The 11,133-nt window shown below is 38.7% G+C and overlaps 1 long non-coding RNA gene across 1 annotated transcript; it reads left to right on the top strand.

Moving 5' to 3' along the window:
* Positions 1–12: 12 nt before the first annotated feature.
* LOC102203048 (uncharacterized) lies at positions 13–6,565 on the top strand. The gene is made up of 2 exons (XR_312350.2): positions 13–1,599; positions 5,422–6,565. It is a non-coding gene; the product is annotated as an uncharacterized LOC102203048 (long non-coding RNA).
* The last annotated feature ends 4,568 nt before the right edge of the window (positions 6,566–11,133 follow it).

An 11,133-nucleotide genomic window follows, 5' to 3' on the forward strand; every position in this document is an offset into this window, starting at 1 on the left:
GAGCACTTCTGACACCATGTTTTGGTAGCTCTCGTGACTTTAATAGCAACGCCATAAACGACACTGGGACAGCTCGATCTTAACGTGGCGACTCCGTTTATTGCCAAACTGCAACATACAATACACACGGCACAACCACCAGAGGGTGCTGCATGAACCATTGAGTTAGTCCTTACCATAACATAACCGTGTGTTCCTGCACTGTGCCTGACAATGAAAGGCAAAAAGAAAGACTTCCACGGAAACAACTTGCCCGCTCCAGCTCCTATACCCAATACAAACACTTGGGATGAGAGTTAGCTCAACCCACTACACCTTCAAAGCTACCAGGAATTATCTGCTCATGCTAGCATTAACACACACACGATTACTACAATAATTAACAACGCACAATCAGAAACATCAGAGTGGATAAAGATATAATTAATCTCGGAAAAGAAATGACATAGACCTCTCCTACAGGGGAATTATAGAAAAGGGGAGAGGCCGTAGGGGTACCCCAAATTTATAGGGTTGTACCAAAGAAGAAGAAAAGGATGACGAGGGGCTCTAACTAATAATGAAGATAACTACAGGCTTGCAGGTCCTAAAAGTCAGCTATACCAGGAACAGTTTGGGGTTTACAATACATTTTGTGTAATAACAATATGTGATTTATGACCCTGGCTACAAAAATATAAGAAACAGATTATACATCTTTTACTGTAAAACATCCGAGTAATCAAAGTTTATCATCACGTCCACTTCTGCTTCTGATCACCAAGCCCGCAGCCTCTCATCCAGTGTCCGCACTGCCCAGCTCCGCTCCTCAGGCCTGAAGACTGTCGGATTTCACTCTGGACTCAGTTCAGTTTAGCTACAGCTCCCCTGCTGCTCAGAACAGCCAGCAGTCTTGTTATACATAAAATATAGAAATTACCTGATTTGCAAGAGCCTTTATGACTCAGAGAGTAGATACAGTCTTATTTGACACATCAAATATCTTGATAAAAATGTTTTTGTTGCAGTTTCTGCTGCCCTCTCAAACACATCTCTCTTGAAATGCATATGTAATCACAGGGAGACTTTTTACCTGGATGGATAAATAAAGGATACACAAAAGTTCGTTGAAGGTCATTTTAAAAAGAAGGAGCCGGAAAATAAATAATAATAACTACAATACTAATTTTACTTGTATGGTTATTTTTTTTCATCTGTATTCTCCGTTTGTTACTCATAGTAAACAGTGAATTTTGTGTTTATATCACTCAGAGGTAACTGCGAGTCCTGGAGAAGATGCCATTCTTCAGTGTCAGGGTCCCGGAGATGTGGAGATCACCCTGTTGGAGTGGAGCAAACCTGAGCTTAAGTCCGATGGCTATGTATTCTTCTACAGAAACCAGCGCCTATATGAAAACTACCAGCACTCGTTCTTTATAGGCCGAGTGGAGCTGAGAGATCCATTAATGAAAGATGGAGACTGTTCAGTGATTCTAAAGAATGTCAGCATCAGGGATGCAGGAACATATGAGTGTCGCATTACAACCAGGAACACCAGAAGAAATAAGGGCGTCCAAAGTGAGTTCAAGCACTCCATCAAGCTCACAGTCAAATCCTCAGGTGAGTTTGTGGAAGTGTTACAGTTTCTTCCATAGGAAGTTTTACATTTTGCAGATGTGATGTTATTGTTGTGGTTGGTGCTATTAAGTTATTTCCCACTTCCATTGTTTGTTTTTGCATGATGGGGATCTAAAGTTTCAACAGATTTTTTTTGTTTTTTTATCTGTACACCAACACATTGCATTTAACTTCAGCTTTAAATATTCAGAAAGTGCTGTTATTTATACATGATTCCTAAACTTGATTCAAAGTGTTCGATGTGTATTTTATAGTTTTTCACTTTGACCTTAAATAGGAAGCCCGAAAGATGCTACAAAGATGTGAGGGAGCCAATAACTGGGCTTAAAAGTTCACGTAAACCAATCGGAGAGAGAGAGCATAAACATTAGGAGTGACATAAATGAAAATCTGGTGCATTGTTACAAAGAATGAATGTACTGACCTCGGGCTGTGAGATGTGACCAAAGTCTCATGTCAATACAAACAGTTCTCATCCCAATAACGACATATATCACAAAATAGTGCTTTTTCTGAAAGTTCATTGAACACAGCTGGGCGTTGTGTACCTGGAGTCGAGTGTTTTGACCGATGCATGAAACGATACATTTTTAGACATAAGTTGTAACGGCCGCCATTTTCTTTGTATTTATTACACGGCGTGCTGCGGGGAAAAGCCTGTTCTAACGTTTGAGTCTAAGGTTTATTTTGAGCACTTGACGGCTCTTTTTTGCTTCTCATCCGTAAACTCTCTCTGTACTCTTTCACGTGATTCTGGTGATTGAAGAGGTTTGTTGTCTTTGAGTTTGTGGGGGGGACCGTTTTGCGGTAAAATTTAGTATAGATTTCATAGTACAGTTTTCTGTCAGATGTTGCATAACCAAACCATGTCCATGCTACAGAGGTAGCCTCTTGCCTTTAGGAATAAGGTCCTCCATTTGTTTTGACTGGTCCTTCTGTTTGGAGCTACCTGGTTCTGCCTCATCTTAACTGGTCATGCTGGTATTCTCTGTGCCTGCATCCACACGGTGACCATTGAAACAATGAAAAATATTGCCTTAAACAATATTATGCGACACCACGAAACAAGAGATAGCTTATGATATGAGGCGATAGACATTTTAATTTCATCATCCGATATATATTGTCATATCGCGCAGCCCTATACTGACCAGTTCAGCAACACCAAAAGGCCTGAAAGACCACAGAAAACAACTATGGTAAATGGTAAACGGCCTGTATTTGTATAGCGCTTTACTAGTCCCTAAGAACCCCAAAGTGTTTTACACATCCAGTCATGCACCCGTTCACACACACATTTAAACACTAGTGATGGGAAGCTACATTGTAGCCACAGCTGCCCTGGGGCGCACTGACAGAAGTGAGGCTGCCGGACACTGGCGCCACCGGGCCCTCTGACCACCACCAGTAGGCAACGGGTGAAGTGTCTTGAGGCACGACTAAAGTAGATGATGACAGAATTATTTCAATTGTTTTTAAAAAAGAAAAAAAAAGCCTTGGCACGTCTCTCAAGGAGAGACAGCAATCTCAATGTCAAGTTCTGCAATGAAGGCAGAACTTCTATTTCCTTTATGTTGGAAATAGAAGTGTTTACAACAAGGTGCAAATGAAGATTACACTCAAGACCAGCAAGGCCAGATTAGACGTTAACAGAATACATTTTAAAAGAGCCTTTACAGTTCCTGTGCACATTCCATCATTGATGCTGTGGTGAGATCAGACAGTCTACAAGAGAGGGCAGATAATAACATGACCCCTCCTGGTGGCAAATGATAGCAGCTAGAGCAGGGCGATATGACCAAAAATATTTATCACGATATACATTTAAAAATTTGCGATAACGATATAACTGACGATATAATTGACACTAGACAAAACACTTTACAACTCCACAACTTTATTAGTGCAAAAAGAAAAACATCAATGTATTTTCACTTAAACAAGCAGCTGTTTTTTTTATGTGCATTAAAGTTATATAAAAATTTAACAGTGCAAATGCAAAATCCTTGCTGACAGTTTAACCAAAAGACATTTCCAGTGGAAATTAGCCGACATATCCTCAGCATGAACATGTATAATATCCACAAAACTTAAAAAGAGGTTATACACACACAATACGCTAATATTATGTTGAAGCACAGTTTGTATCACTCCGCGAGGCTCCTGCCTACAAAAGCCGTAATGCTCCGACAATCCATCAAGCGGTGCAGCTTCATAGTTTAGCAAAGTCGTGCTAAACATTTGACAGATTTTCGATAACTGTGTACCACATAAAATCGCTTCGAGGTCAGTAAACACAACCAGAATTCACACATAAGGCACACGGGATTATAAGGGGCACTGTCGATTTTCAGAAAAATCAAGGGATTGATTTTAAGTGTGCCGTATTTTCCAAAAAACACGGTAATAATGACGGCCCGCTAGCATGCTCTACCAAAAATAGTGCTTTGTTGTGTATCTGACGGATGAAAGCTAAACCAGTTCCACACCACTGAAGTTGCAGCATTTTTACAAAACAATTCTGGTTCATCCATTTCATTTAACGATCCACTTTCGCTCTTCTCATTCTGCGTCGCCGCCATGTGCGTATGTAAACAAAGGCACTGCGCATGCGCGTTTTACCCATATTCTGTCACGATATGTCATTTTCCTATCGTTGCCCAACATTACACCGGTATTACCGTGATATAGCCCAGCCCTAATAGCAGTACAGCAGTAACAGAAGTAATGGCAAAGATGTTATTTCTTAAATAAGGTCAATAGTTAATTTTTATCCAATTTTAAGTAAGATTGGACAAATGAGTATTTAAGGGTTGTTTTGGGGGCTGTGACGTCACAGGTGGCTTAAAAAAACATTAGAAACACATTCTAAGTGATAATAGTAACGTAGAGCAGTCCACACTGTTCACCTCCTCAGCTCTCCTGCTCAGGTCTGAAAGCTGTTTCGATGCTCTGCTCTGGATTTCATTCTGTATTTTCTCAGATTAGTTCTCCACGTGCTGGTCTGTCTGTTCCCCTGCTGTGCAGCACAGCCAGCAACCTGTTCGGTTCTCACACAGTTCTCACACTCTCCCCTGGCTCAACATCCCATTGCCAGCCCGGCAGTAATTATTAGTGGTTTTACATTCACACCTGTAGAGGCAAAATGACGTCCTTGGCAGTTTTTGGTATCATATTTTTCTTTTTTCTTTTTTTTCTAACCCACACATTCCCAAAATTCAGTATTTGGCGATTAAGCCCTGGTCTTCCTCTCTGTGGTCACGTGATTTTTAACACAGCTTAATTAACTGTGAGTTTGTATAGTTTTTGTGTTGCTCTTATTCTAAAAGACGTTGTGATCACGCTCCTGTGTTGTTCAGCAGTTATTACTGGTGCAGCTGCACATTCATTTATTTCTTATCAGATTTTCAGATTATTCTACATGTTAGGCTTCCAACAAAAATGAAAACAAATTAAAAGATCAAGTTAATTTTGGATCTACCAAAATCTTTTCCTCCTAGGATGGTTATGGTTTACTTCAGCTTGATGACTAAGAAAGGTTTTTGGAAGAAGGAGAATCCCAAAGTAATTAATCTTTTAATGAAAGCATGATGTTTCAAAAACTATTTCAAAATTACCAAAGCACATTATCCAGCAATGACCAAAATATATCATAGCTTTTTCAGTAGGAGTGAGGTTGGCTGTACTCAGAGTTAGTATGAATAAAGGCAGGCTAACCCATGTGCTGCCAAAGCCTCTGAATGACCTGAAGATATATTTTAGAGTGTCTGCTAACTTTGTCTGCACACTCTTTCTGCTCTGCAGGTTTCATGGACGAAGACACCGAGAATGGAGAAGAAAAGGTTCGAGAAGAGAAGGTCAGAGTAGAGAAGGATGGAGGAAAGAGTAATTGGTATCTTTCACTGATAACTGGTGTGCCGATCACTTTTTTTATTTTTGCTATACCTGCTGGTGTAATTATCTACAAAAGACTAAAAAAATGTATGAAAAGTCCTAAAAAAGCACTAAATAGCACATCTGAATCCTTACCTCTTTCCTCCTGAATGACTGTGGGTCCTGCTGTTGCACAGCAATGAAAACATCTTTGTAAGACTACTAGAGATCCATGCTGCATTAATCTTGTTTTTGTCCATTTATGAGGATTCAAATGCTCAGTTTAACCACAATAATAAATATCTGCACAGGTTACTCTCAGGAATCAGATTCTCTTGTCAGGTTAGGAAAGGTAGTAGTGTGGGCAAACTGTCGTTATGGGTCGTGACCTGTAAATTATACAGGTTGTTACGCACATTATTGAGTATTTGAAGATCTTCACTTTTATTACCTCTACAGCCAGTCAGCCTGCCCCCTTCACTGACATCAGTCCAGTTCTGCCAAAAAGGCTAAAGCTTCAGAGTCTGCTGTCAAAGCTGCTACCTCTCAGTTTATTACAGAGGTCACTGTTGTAGCTCGTCTGCACGGGGCAGTGGTTTACTTCTTCTAAAGTGTTTAAACCCACATACCACATTTTATTAATCAATCACTACCAAAAATAAGTTTATTTTAGTGAAATAAAGGTCAGCACAGGTTCATTATCAGAGGACATGTTGCTGATATCAAGAGTAAAAAGGACCAGTGCTGTATGTTTAAACCTGTGAAGCCTTAATCTGTGTTATTTTTCTATGCAAATATTTTGTATTTTTGTATGTTTTCAAAATCATTAGCACGGACACATCATTAATCACAGTGTAATATATATATGTATATATCTAATCACTTTATTTTTCAGCAACATGTAAAGTTTCGAGTGTACTTGTCACATTTAATGTTCTTTTTATAATGGCATTTTTAAGCATCACTTTGTCACCTTTTAATTGATCTTAACTATGTATATTCTGTTAGTACAAGCTCGAGCTGGACTGGAGTCGTGCTGACATGTAATAAATAAAAACACAAACTATCAAGAAGATTTTTTGTTATTTTGAGTGTTTCGTTTTTTAATTGCAGGGAGTGTAATTAGAGCGGAGGGGTGTACAACGAACTCAGATCAATGGCTTAGCAAGGTACAACGTATATCTCTGTTTACCTGGATAAATCATCATTGTAAGTTACGCTGAACACTTAATATAACTTGTTCCTGACCAGGTCTAGAGTTTTGGTTTAAAACTGCCTGGATGGGACAGATTTTCATTGAGTCTTTTATTGGCAGCATGTTAAAATACTCACTAACAGTATTCACTGTTAGTGAGAACTTCATGCAATTTTCAAAGATTACTTCTAAATATCTATATGTTAAAATATTGTGTTCACTTAAAAATAGATATATGTATACGGAAAACATCACACTGGAAAACAACCAGCAATTTATTAAAAAAAAAAAAGAAAGAAATTATTAGCCATCAGTGAGCCAGTCACAGTCTTATAAACAGAGACTGTTACAAATTCTTTGTTCGTGGATTTTGTTTTTAGTTGGTATTCCCTGTTTTAGCTACAAGCTAAGTTGCTGTTTCCTGATTGGCTGCAAAATGTTGTTGCATTTACAGGAAGAAGGATTTGATTTAAACTTGCAAACTTGAATGTAAATTAGATGTAAAATTGTCACAAGAGGGCTCAGTAAGAGGATGCAAGTGTGAAGGCCAGTGCAAGGTACATAGACATTAGAAAACATAGAAAGTGTGTGTGACAGTGTACACACAGATCTGCGGGCCAAGTTTTGTCCCAACACACGGACCACAGTTGTTAAAATGATGTGTAGGTTTATATCTGGGACTCCCCACCATTTGACCTTAGAACTGAAGAAGCTTCTTGGATGAGAGGTGAAACGTCTTCAAGCAACTTGAAGAAGTCCAGACGCTTTTCTTTGCAAGCTCTTTTGACTACAATGACCTGGATGACTGAGAACCTTCACAGACAAAGAGACAGAACAGACTCTCTGCTATCTATAATCCAGTTCTGAGATCCCTTCCCAGACGCCTTAATGCCCACTAACCTCCTGGGCCATCTGACCTCAGGAAATCACATTGTTGGGTTTATTAACCCTTTAAGACCTACCATAGAACCAAGTTCGCCAGAGCTTATATTATATTTTTACATGGTGTGGAGCCATTTTTGGGAGCATTTCAAGTTGCTATACATCAATACAACCATTATAACCCAGATTTTAATATTTCTGCATTAAGTGTATCGTAATTACATAAATTGCAAAAAGTGCAATAAACTACAAAAAAATTGAAAATCGTTTTGTTTTTTAACATATATTTGTAGTTAGAGAAATTTAAGAGGCTTATCCCTCAAAACTGTAAATACAAAAAAGTTGCACAAAATAGTTTCCCACCACAGGAAATTTATTTTGAGTGTCTTCATAGTTTTATTTTTGAAATACACCAATTTTTATATACTGCAGGAAAAACGAAAATAAATATTATAGTGCAAATTTGCAAAAAAGCAGCATATGCATCAAAATAAACTATTTCCAGCAGTGCAATTTGAGTTCTAAGCATCCCAGAAACGACACAGAAAGTCATAAAGTCAAACATAACTTTTAAAAACACCAGTATAGGCTCATGAGGCCCTGATGGTAAAAAATACATTTCCGCGAAAATGACGTCACTTCCGGTTTTGGGCAGGTCATAGCGGACATGCAAAAGTTCGCGCTGACGTCTATTCCAACGTAGGAAGTGTTACGAACAGCTGATCGGATCGGCAAAGCGTGTTTCTGGAATATTATGTTTTTGTTGCTGCAAGTGCTTTTTATGCAGTTTTTGCAAAGCTATATGTGGAAGGAAACCGTGACCTAGGACAAGCTGATGGCATAAGATGTAAGTACAACTCCTCCGGTTACATATGCAAAAAAAATTTTTGTGCTAGCTTACGCCGTTGCAGTGCTACCGGGATTTAAAAATAGTTACGCAAAACAGAGCGTTCTGCTCCAATCGGTTTTAAAGGGTTAAAGTACAAAACCCCACTGGAACACAAGACCACCAACTGCACGGCAAAAACAAGACACAAGTCAGAGCTCTTTGTCTCGTGGGCCGCGTGGGAAGTCAGTCAAGGCCAAGTTCACCTTCCTTTCTTCACCTGTCCTTAGCCAACTTCAACTGACTCCCTGTTATTGTCAACAAGCGGTCATACGTGAATATGCAATTACAAATACACATGACAGTCTTAAGCAGGCATATGTGAGCAACAGCGTTATCTGTATTCAGTGTGTGTGTGTGGATGCATGCGTGTGTGTTTTCAGCCATACCATACATAGACATACTTCCTTATCAACCTTTCCAGTTGCACCAAACAACGTGAACTTAACAGGTGTATGAGGTATGCTGAAAGAGCAGAAACGAGCATCTCACTAAACTATAAAACAGGAACTTGCAATAGGTCATATTTCAAATGAACATTTAAAACTGTGAAGTCTTGCACTTTAATAGAATAGAACAGTCTGTTTCCTAAAGCTATAATGGAAATTATAACGTCGAGACTGCTTCCTAGTAACAATAATAATATTAATAACAAGGTGCAATAAATACACTCTTCTTCTTTTCATAACTGAAATTAGTTACTGTGTTGTGTTGTACGCAGTGCCGATGTGGGACAGTTTTCCAATTTCATTGTACTATTGTACTATGTATAACTGTGCAATGACAATAAAGACTTATCGTATCTTATCTTATATTAAATAGCATGAATTCAGAGGCAATTCTTGTATGTAGGTCAAAAGTGATCATACTATAAATTCGATAAAGGCGACTAAGCTGGGCAAGCCTTAGGTAACACTTTACATCTATGTCACATCCCAGCTGGCTCCGAGATACAGGAACAGGAAGTATGACATATGCACCATAATGATGTTTGACTAACAAATTAGGCGCATTCATCTACAAACTGTCACTGCTTAAGTTGTCTGACCAGAAACCAAACTGATGCTGAGTGGTGCTCAAACAGGCTTAACTGAAAAACAGGAATGCAACTCAGAAAATCAGTTCCAGTTTTGCAAGATCTCTTCAGAACAACAGTGTTTAAGACCAGTAACGCTTCACCTATTGCTTTTGTTTAAGTTTTGAAAAGAAGTGGGAAGAAGTACACACCTATGACCTTTGTTATCCGTCTCATCAGTAAATATTCATCCATCAGTAAACATTCATCCAGTCTAGTTCAAGTTCAAATTTGAAGTAGACTTCAATTGTGAACTCTTGACAGGAATGAAAAAGGAAAAGAGACATTCACTGACACTAAACATTGTCTTGTTTATATTTCATAAAAACAAGATCTTTAAACTTCCTTTTTTAGTACTTTATGTTTGCGCATTGTTTTAATTTCACTGTCTTAAAGTTACATTTTCGTTTTTTATCAATGTTTTAACAGAAGAACAGAAATGTATACATTTTCCTTTGTCTCTTATAATGAGACTAACACTCTGTGACCTGAAGTCTTCAAGGATAACAAACACTGAAATTTTTACATAATATAGCATCTTCCATTCATAACTTCCAGTGTTGGGTAAGTTACTTTAAAATAGTAACTTAGTTACATTACTAGTTACTTCTCTCAAAAGTAACTCAGTTACTTCAAGTTACTCGTTACTTTCAAAGTAACTAGTTACTAGGGAAAGTAACTTTGGTCTTACTCAGAATTCTCTTGTTAATGTGTTTCTTCCATAACGTTGCCAGTCTTCTAGCTTGCTTACTTGCCACAGTGCACTGTGCCACCTACCAATAGAAAGGAAAAGATAATGTGCATATTTCCACGAGAGAAATCCCACGCCTGGACCGTCATTGACTGCTGCCATGATTCTAGCCTACGTCACAGAGTCATGTGCGCCTTTTACATCCAACACAAAAACTGCAGTCATGGTGCTTTCGATTGTACTCAGAACTCAGAAATTCTGCCTTCTGAATAGGAAGATGTAGGCAACACCAGACTGCAGATGAGCTGCATACATGGCTGGACTGGGACAGAAAATTGGCCCGGGCATTTTGACTAGAGGCCGCCCACCATTATAGTAAAAATCTTAAAGCCTTTGAATGAAAATAAACACTGTTGTGACAGTGATGTACACTGTTTTGATGGTATATATGCATCAATCTATCAATCGTTTGTTGTAAGATTCAGATAATTATTTTTTAAAAGCTAGACATTTTAAATGAGAATAAGAAAGAAAAGTATTTCCTTGTGCCCCCCTCTCCCTGCCCTACATGGACCCCTGGCAACACTTTGCTAGATCCGCACCTGCACAGTTACCAGCTGTCAGCTACCTAAAAAAGGATCCTGGGGTTATTCGTCTCTCAGAAACAGTTCATAACTTCCCTTCAACTCATTCATGTGACCTAAAAGGTAAACCTGTTTCTCCATCACAGCTCTGATGATTCAGTAAGGACATCTCCTGGTTTCATCTTCATCTTTCCCTCTCACCACATATTCAAACCATCCTGACCAGCAGCTTTACAGCTGTGGCTCCAGCAAACATCAGCTGATACTAGAAATTAATATTAAATAAATTCTAACAACAGCTGATCAAGCTTAAACGTGCTGCTGTTGTTT

Source organism: Pundamilia nyererei, unplaced genomic scaffold (assembly GCF_000239375.1).
Source record: "Pundamilia nyererei isolate P.nyererei 1_Seehausen unplaced genomic scaffold, PunNye1.0 scaffold00461, whole genome shotgun sequence".
Taxonomy (NCBI): Eukaryota; Metazoa; Chordata; class Actinopteri; order Cichliformes; family Cichlidae; genus Pundamilia; species Pundamilia nyererei.